Source organism: Hydractinia symbiolongicarpus, chromosome 3, assembly GCF_029227915.1.
Source record: "Hydractinia symbiolongicarpus strain clone_291-10 chromosome 3, HSymV2.1, whole genome shotgun sequence".
NCBI lineage: Eukaryota > Metazoa > Cnidaria > Hydrozoa > Anthoathecata > Hydractiniidae > Hydractinia > Hydractinia symbiolongicarpus.
The window spans coordinates 7,369,448-7,376,827 of record NC_079877.1 but is presented as its reverse complement, the minus strand read 5'-3'; positions in this window follow the sequence as shown (position 1 = coordinate 7,376,827).

Here is a 7,380-nt window from a genome sequence, read left to right as displayed (position 1 = left end):
AAACTGTTGCTATTTTTTCAGCGCGCGACAACGGCTACGATTGGTCCCACAGTAAAGAATGACTTATTTATCTAAATTTTTAAATGAAGCGCTACCACAGCGCCCAATCTAATCGCTAAGTTCCGGCATTCACGTCAAATTAAGAAGAATGTTATTTCTTGGAGTGCAATTGTCTCATTTATCACATTTATCAGGTCACAGTCCAAAGTTAGTTGAATTAATTCCCACAGTCAATCGTTTCACTGTTAAAACTAATACAACTTAGTAATATCGGGAAAAAATCACTAAATACATGTTGGTACGAATGTGTGACGCAACCGTTGTAACTCAAACGGATTGACACCGTTAGAAAGTCAATGAAATGGAGTTTTCGAAACTGTCTCTATATCTTTAGCGCGCGCTAACGGCTATTATTGGTCCCACAGTAAAATTGACTTATTTATCTAAATTTTTAAATGAATCACTACCACAGGGTCCAGTGTAATCTCTGAGTTCCTACAATCATGTCAAATTAAGAAGAATGTCATTTCTTAGAGTCCAATTTTCTCACTTATAACATTTATAAAGTCAAAGTCCAAAATCAGTTCAATTAAGTCCCGCAGTCAATCGTTTCACTGTTAAAAGCGATGCAAACTAGTAATATGAGAAAAATATCGCTAAATACATGTTGGTGCAAATATGTGACCCAACCGTTGTAACTCAAACGGACTGACACCGTTAGAACGTCATTGAAATGTAGTTTTTGAAACTGTCGCTATTTTTTCAGCGCGCGACAACGGCTACGATTGGTCTCACAGTAAAGAATGACTTATTTATCTAAATTTTTAAATAAAGCGCTACCACAGCGCCCAATGTAATCGCTAAGTTCCGGCATTCACGTTAAATTAAGAAGAATGTTATTTCTTGGAGTCCAATTGTCTCATTTATCACATTTATCAGGTCACAGTCCAAAGTTAGTTGAATTAATTCCCACAGTCAATCGTTTCACTGTTAAAACCAATACAACTTAGTAATATCGGAAAAAAATCACTAAATACATGTTGGTACGAATGTGTGACGCAACTGTTGTAACTCAAACGGATTGACACCGTTATAAAGTCAATGAAATGGAGTTTTCGAAACTGTCTCTATTTCTTCAGCCCGAACTAACGGCTAGGACTAGTCCCACAGTAAAAAATGACTTATTTGTCTTAATTTTTTAATAAAGCGCTACCACAGCGCCCAGCGTAATCGCTGAGTTCCAGCAATCATGTCAAATTAAGAAGAATGTTATTCCTTGGAGACCAATTAGCTCCTTCATCACATTTGTAAGGTCACAGTCCAGAATCATTCAATTAACTCCCACAGTCAATCGTTTCACTGTTAAAAAAAACACAACTTAGTAATATCGGAAGAAAATCACTAAATACATGTTGGTGCGAATATGTGACGCAACCGTTGTAACTCAAACGGATTGACACCGTTAGAAAGTCAATAAAATGTAGTTTTTGAAACTGTCTCTATTTCTTCAATGCGCGATAACGGCTAGGATTGGTCCCACACTAAAAAATAACTTATTTTCTTAATTTTTAAATAAAGCGCTACCACAGCGCCCTGTGTAATCGCTGAGTTCCAGCAATCTTGTCAAATTAAGAAGAATGTTATTTCTTGTAGTCAAAATCGCTCATTTATTACATTTATAAGGTCGAAGTCCAAAATCATTTCAATTAAGTCCCACAGTCAATCGATTCACTGTTGAAAGCGATACAACTTAGTAATATCGGAAAAAAATCACTAAATACTTGTTGGTACGAATGTGTGACGCAACCGTTGTAACTCAAACGGATTGACCCCGTTAGAAAGTCAATGAAATGTAGTTTTTGAAACTGTCTCTATTTCTTTAGCGCGCTATAACGGCTAGGATTGGTCCCACAGTTAAAAATGACTTATTTATCTTAATTTTTAAATAAAGCGCTACCACAGCGCCCAGTGTAATCGCTGAGTTCCAGCAATCATGTCAAATTAAGAAGAGTTATTTCTTGTAGTCAAAATTGCTCATTTATCACATTTATAAGGTCAAAGTCCAAAATCAGTTCAATTAAGTCGCACAGTCAATCGTTTCACTGTTGAAAGCGATACAACTTAGTAATACGGGAAGAAAATCACTAAATACATGTTGGTGCGAATATGTGACGCAACCGTTGCAACTCAAACGGATTAAAACTGTTAGAAAGTCAGTGAAATGTAGTTTTTGAAACGGTCTCTATTTCCTCAGCGCGGACTAACGACTAGGATGCGTCCTACAGCAAAAAATTACTTATTTATCTTAATTTTTAAATAAAGCGCAACCACAGCGCCCAGTGTAATCTCTGAGTTCCTACAATCATGTCAAATTAAGAAGAATGTCATTTCTTAGAGTCCAATTTTCTCACTTATAATATTTATAAGGTCACAGTCTAAAATCAGTTCAATTAAGTCCCGCAGTCAATCGTTTCACTGTTAAAAGCGATGCAAACTAGTAATATGAGAAAAATATCGCTAAATACATGTTGGTACAAATATGTGACCCAACCGTTGTAACTCAAACGGACTGACACCGTTAGAACGTCATTGAAATGTAGTTTTTGAAACTGTCGCAATTTTTCAGCGCGCGATAACGGCTAGGATTAGTCCCACAGTAAAAAATGACTTATTTATCTAAGTTTTTAAATGAAGCGCTTCCACTGCGCCAAGTGTAATCGCTGAGTTCCAACAATCATGTCAAAAGAAGAAGAATGTTATCTCTTGGAGTCTAGTTGGCCCACTTATCACATTTATAAGGTCACAGGCCAAAGCTAGCTCAATTAAGCTCCACAGTCAATCATTTCATTGTTAAAAGCGATATAACTTAGTAATATGGGAAAAATGTCACTAAATACATGTTGGTACGAATATGTGACGCAACCGTTGTAACTCAAACGGATTGATACCGCCAAAAAACCAATTAAATGTAGTTTTTGAGAATGCCTCTATTTTTTTGCCGCGTGCTAACGGCCAGGATTGGTCCCGCAGTAAAAAAAACTGATTTATCTAAATTTTTCAAAAAAGCACTACCACAAAGCATTGTGTACTCGCTGAATTCAACAAATAATGTCGAATTAAGAAGAATGTTATTCCTTGGAGTCCAATTCGCTCATTTATAACATTTATAAGGTCACAGTCCAGAATCAGTTCAAATAAGTCCCACAGTCAATCGTTTCACTGTTAAAAGCGATACAACTTAGTAATATCGGAAAAAAATCACTAAATACATGTTGGTACGAATATGTGACGACACCGTTGTAACTTAAACGGATTGACACCGTTAGAAAGTCAAAGAAATGTAGTTTTTGAAACTGTCTCTATTTCTTCAGCGCGCGCTAACGGCTAGGACTGGTCCCACAGTAAAAAATGACTTATTTATCTTAATTTTCAAATAAAGCGCTACCACAGCGCCCAGTGTAATCGCTGAGTTCCAGCAATCATGCCAAATTAAGAAGAATGTTATTTCTTGTAGTCAAAATTGCTCATTTATCACATTTATAAGGTCAAAGTCCAAAATCAGTTCAATTAAGTCCCACAGTCAATCGTTTCACTGTTGAAAGCGATACAACTTAGTAATACCGGAAGAAAATCAATAAATACATGTTGGTGCGAATATGCGACGCAACCGTTGCAACTCAAACGGATTAAAACTGTTAGAAAGTCAATGAAATGTAGTTTTTGAAACTATCTCTATTTCTTCAGCGCGAACAAACGACTAGGATTCGTCCCACAGTAAAAAATGACTTATTTATCATAATTTTCAAATAAAGCGCTACCACAGCGTCCAGTGTAATCGCTGAGTTCCAGCAATCATGTCAAATTAAGAAGAACGTTATTTCTTGTAGTCAAAATTGCTCATTTATCACATTTATAAGGTCAAAGTCCAAAATCAGTTCAATTAAGTCCCACAGTCAATCGTTTCACTGTTGAAAGCGATACAACTTAGTAATACCGGAAGAAAATCAATAAATACATGTTAGTGCGAATATGCGACGCAACCGTTGCAACTCAAACGGATTAAAACTGTTAGAAAGTCAATGAAATGTAGTTTTTGAAACTGTCTCTATTTCTTCAGCGCGAACAAACGACTAGGATTCGTCCCACAGTAAAAAATGACTTATTTATCTTAATTTTTAAATAAAGCGCAACCACAGCGCCCAGTGTAATCGCTGAGTTCCAGCAATCATGTAAAATTAAGAAGAATGTCATTTCTCAGAGTCCAATTGGCTCATTTATTACATTGATAAGGTCACAGTCCAGAATCTGTTCAATTAATTCCCACAGTCAATCGTTTCACTGTTAAAAGCGATACAACTTAGTAATATCGGAAGAGAATCACTAAATACATGTTGGTACGAATATGTGACGCAACCGTTGTAACTCAAACGGATTGACCCCGTTAGAAAGTCAATGAAATGCAGTTTTTGAAACTGTCTCTATTTTTTCAGCGCGCAATAACGGCTAGGTTGGTCCCACAGTAAAAAATGACTTATTTATCTTAATTTATAAATAAAGCGCTACCACAGCGCCCAGTGTAATCGCTGAGTTCCAGCAATCATGTCAAATTAAGAAGAATGTTATTTCTTGTAGTCAAAATTGCTCATTTATCACATTTATAAGGTCAAAGTCTAAAATCAGTTCAATTAAGTCCCACAGTCAATCGTTTCACTGTTGAAAGCGATACAACTTAGCAATACCGGAAGAAAATCACTAAATACATGTTCGTACGAATGTGTGACGCAACCGTTGTAACTCAAACGGATTGACACCGTTAGAAAGTCAATGAAATGGAGTTTTCGAAACTGTCTCTATGTCTTTAGCGCGCGCTGACGGCTATTATTGGTCCCACAGTAAAATTGACTTATTTATCTAAATTTTTAAATGAATCACTACCACAGGGCCCAGTGTAATCGCTGAGTTCCTACAATCATGTCAAATTAAGAAGAATGTCATTTCTTAGAGTCCAATTTCCTCACTTAAAACATTTGTAAGGTCACAGTCCAAAATCAGTTCAATTAAGTCCCACAGTCAATCGTTTCACTGTTAAAAGCGATGCAAACTAGTAATATGAGAAAAATATCGCTAAATGCATTTTGGTACAAATATGTGACCCAACCGTTGTAACTCAAACGGACCGACACCGTTAGAACGTCATTGAAATGTAGTTTTTGAAACTGTCGCAATTTTTCAGCGCGCGATAACGGCTAGGATTAGTCCCACAGTAAAAAATGACTTATTTATCTAAGTTTTTAAATGAAGCGCTTCCACTGCGCCAAGTGTAATCGCTGAGTTCCAACAATCATGTCAAAAGAAGAAGAATGTTATTTCTTGGAGTCCAGTTGGCCCACTTATCACATTTATAAGGTCACAGGCCAAAGCTAGCTCAATTAAGCTCCACAGTCAATCATTTCATTGTTAAAAGCGATATTACTTAGTAATATCGGAAAAATGTCACTAAATACATGTTGTACGAATATGTGACGCAACCGTTATAACTCAAACGGATTGATACCGCCAAAAAACCAATTAAATGTAGTTTTTGAGAATGCCTCTATTTTTTTGCCGCGTGCTAACGGCCAGGATTGGTCCCGCAGTAAAAAAAACTGATTTATCTAAATTTTTTAAAAAAGCACTACCACAAAGCATTGTGTACTCGTTGAATTCAACAAATCATGTCGAATTAAGAAGAATGTTATTCCTTGGAGTCCAATTCGCTCATTTATAACATTTATAAGGTCACAGTCCAGAATCAGTTTAAATAAGTCCCACAGTCAATCGTTTCACTGTTAAAAGCGATACAACTTAGTAATATCGGAAAAAAATCACTAAATACATGTTTGTACGAATATGTGACGATTCCGTTGTAACTCAAACGGATTGACACCGTTAGAAAGTCAATGAAATGTAGTTTTTGAGACTGTCTCTATTTCTTCAGCGCGCGCTAACGGCTAGGACTGGTCCCACAGTAAAAAATGACTTATTTATCTTAATTTTTAAATAAAGCGCTACCACAGCGCCCAGTGTAATCGCTGAGTTCCAGCAATCATGTCAAATTAAGAAGAATGTTATTTCTTGTAGTCTAAATTGCTCATTTATCACATTTATAAGGTGAAAGTCCAAAATCAGTTCAATTAAGTCCCACAGTCAATCGTTTCACTGTTGAAAGCGATACAACTTAGTAATACCGGAAGGAAATCACTAAATGCATGTTGGTGCGAATATGTGACGCAACCGTTGCAACTCAAACGGATTAAAACTGTTAGAAAGTCAATGAAATGTAGTTTTTGAAACTGTCTCTATTTCTTCAGCGCGAACAAACGACTAGGATTCGTCCCACAGTAAAAACTGACTTATTTATCTTAATTTTTAAATAAAGCGCAACCACAGCGCCCAGTGTAATCGCTGAGTTCCAGCAATCATGTAAAATTAAGAAGAATGTCATTTCTTAGAGTCCAATTTTTTCAGTTATAACATTTATAAGGTCACAGTCCAAAATTAGTTCAATTAAGTCCCACAGTCAATCTTTTCACTGTTAAAAGCGATGCAAACTAGTAATATGAGAAAAATATCGCTAAATACATGTTGGTACAAATATGTGTCCCAACCGTTGTAACTCAAACGGACTGACACCGTTAGAACGTCATTGAAATGTGGTTTTTGAAACTGTCGCTATTTTTTCAGCGCGCGACAACGGCTACGATTGGTCCCACAGTAAAGAATGACCTATTTATCTAAATTTTTAAATGAAGCGCTACCACAGCGCTCAGTGTAATCGCTGAGTTCCAGCAATCATTTCAAATTGAAAAGAATGTTATTTCTTGTAGTCAAAATTGCTCATTTATCACATTTATAAGGTCAAAGTCCAAAATCAGTTCAATTAAGTCCCACAGTCAATCGTTTCACTGTTGAAAGCGATACAACTTAGTAATACCGGAAGAAAATCACTAAAAACAAGTTGGTACGAACGTGTGACGCAACCGTTGTAACTCATACGGATTGACACCGTTAGAAAGTCAATGAAATGGAGTTTTCGAAACTGTCTCTATATCTTCAGCGGGCGCTAACGGCTAGGATTGGTCCCACAGTAAAATTGACTTTGTTATCTAAATTTTTAAATGAATCACTACCACAGGGTCCAGTGTAATCGCTGAGTTCCCACAATCATGTCAAATAAAGAAGAATGTCATTTCTTGGAGTCCAATTTTCTCACTTATAACATTTATAAGGTCACAGACCAAAATCAGTTCAATTAAGTCCCAAAGTCAATCGTTTCACTGTTAAAAGCGATGCAAACTAGTAATATGAGAAAAATATCGCTAAATACATGTTGGTACAAAT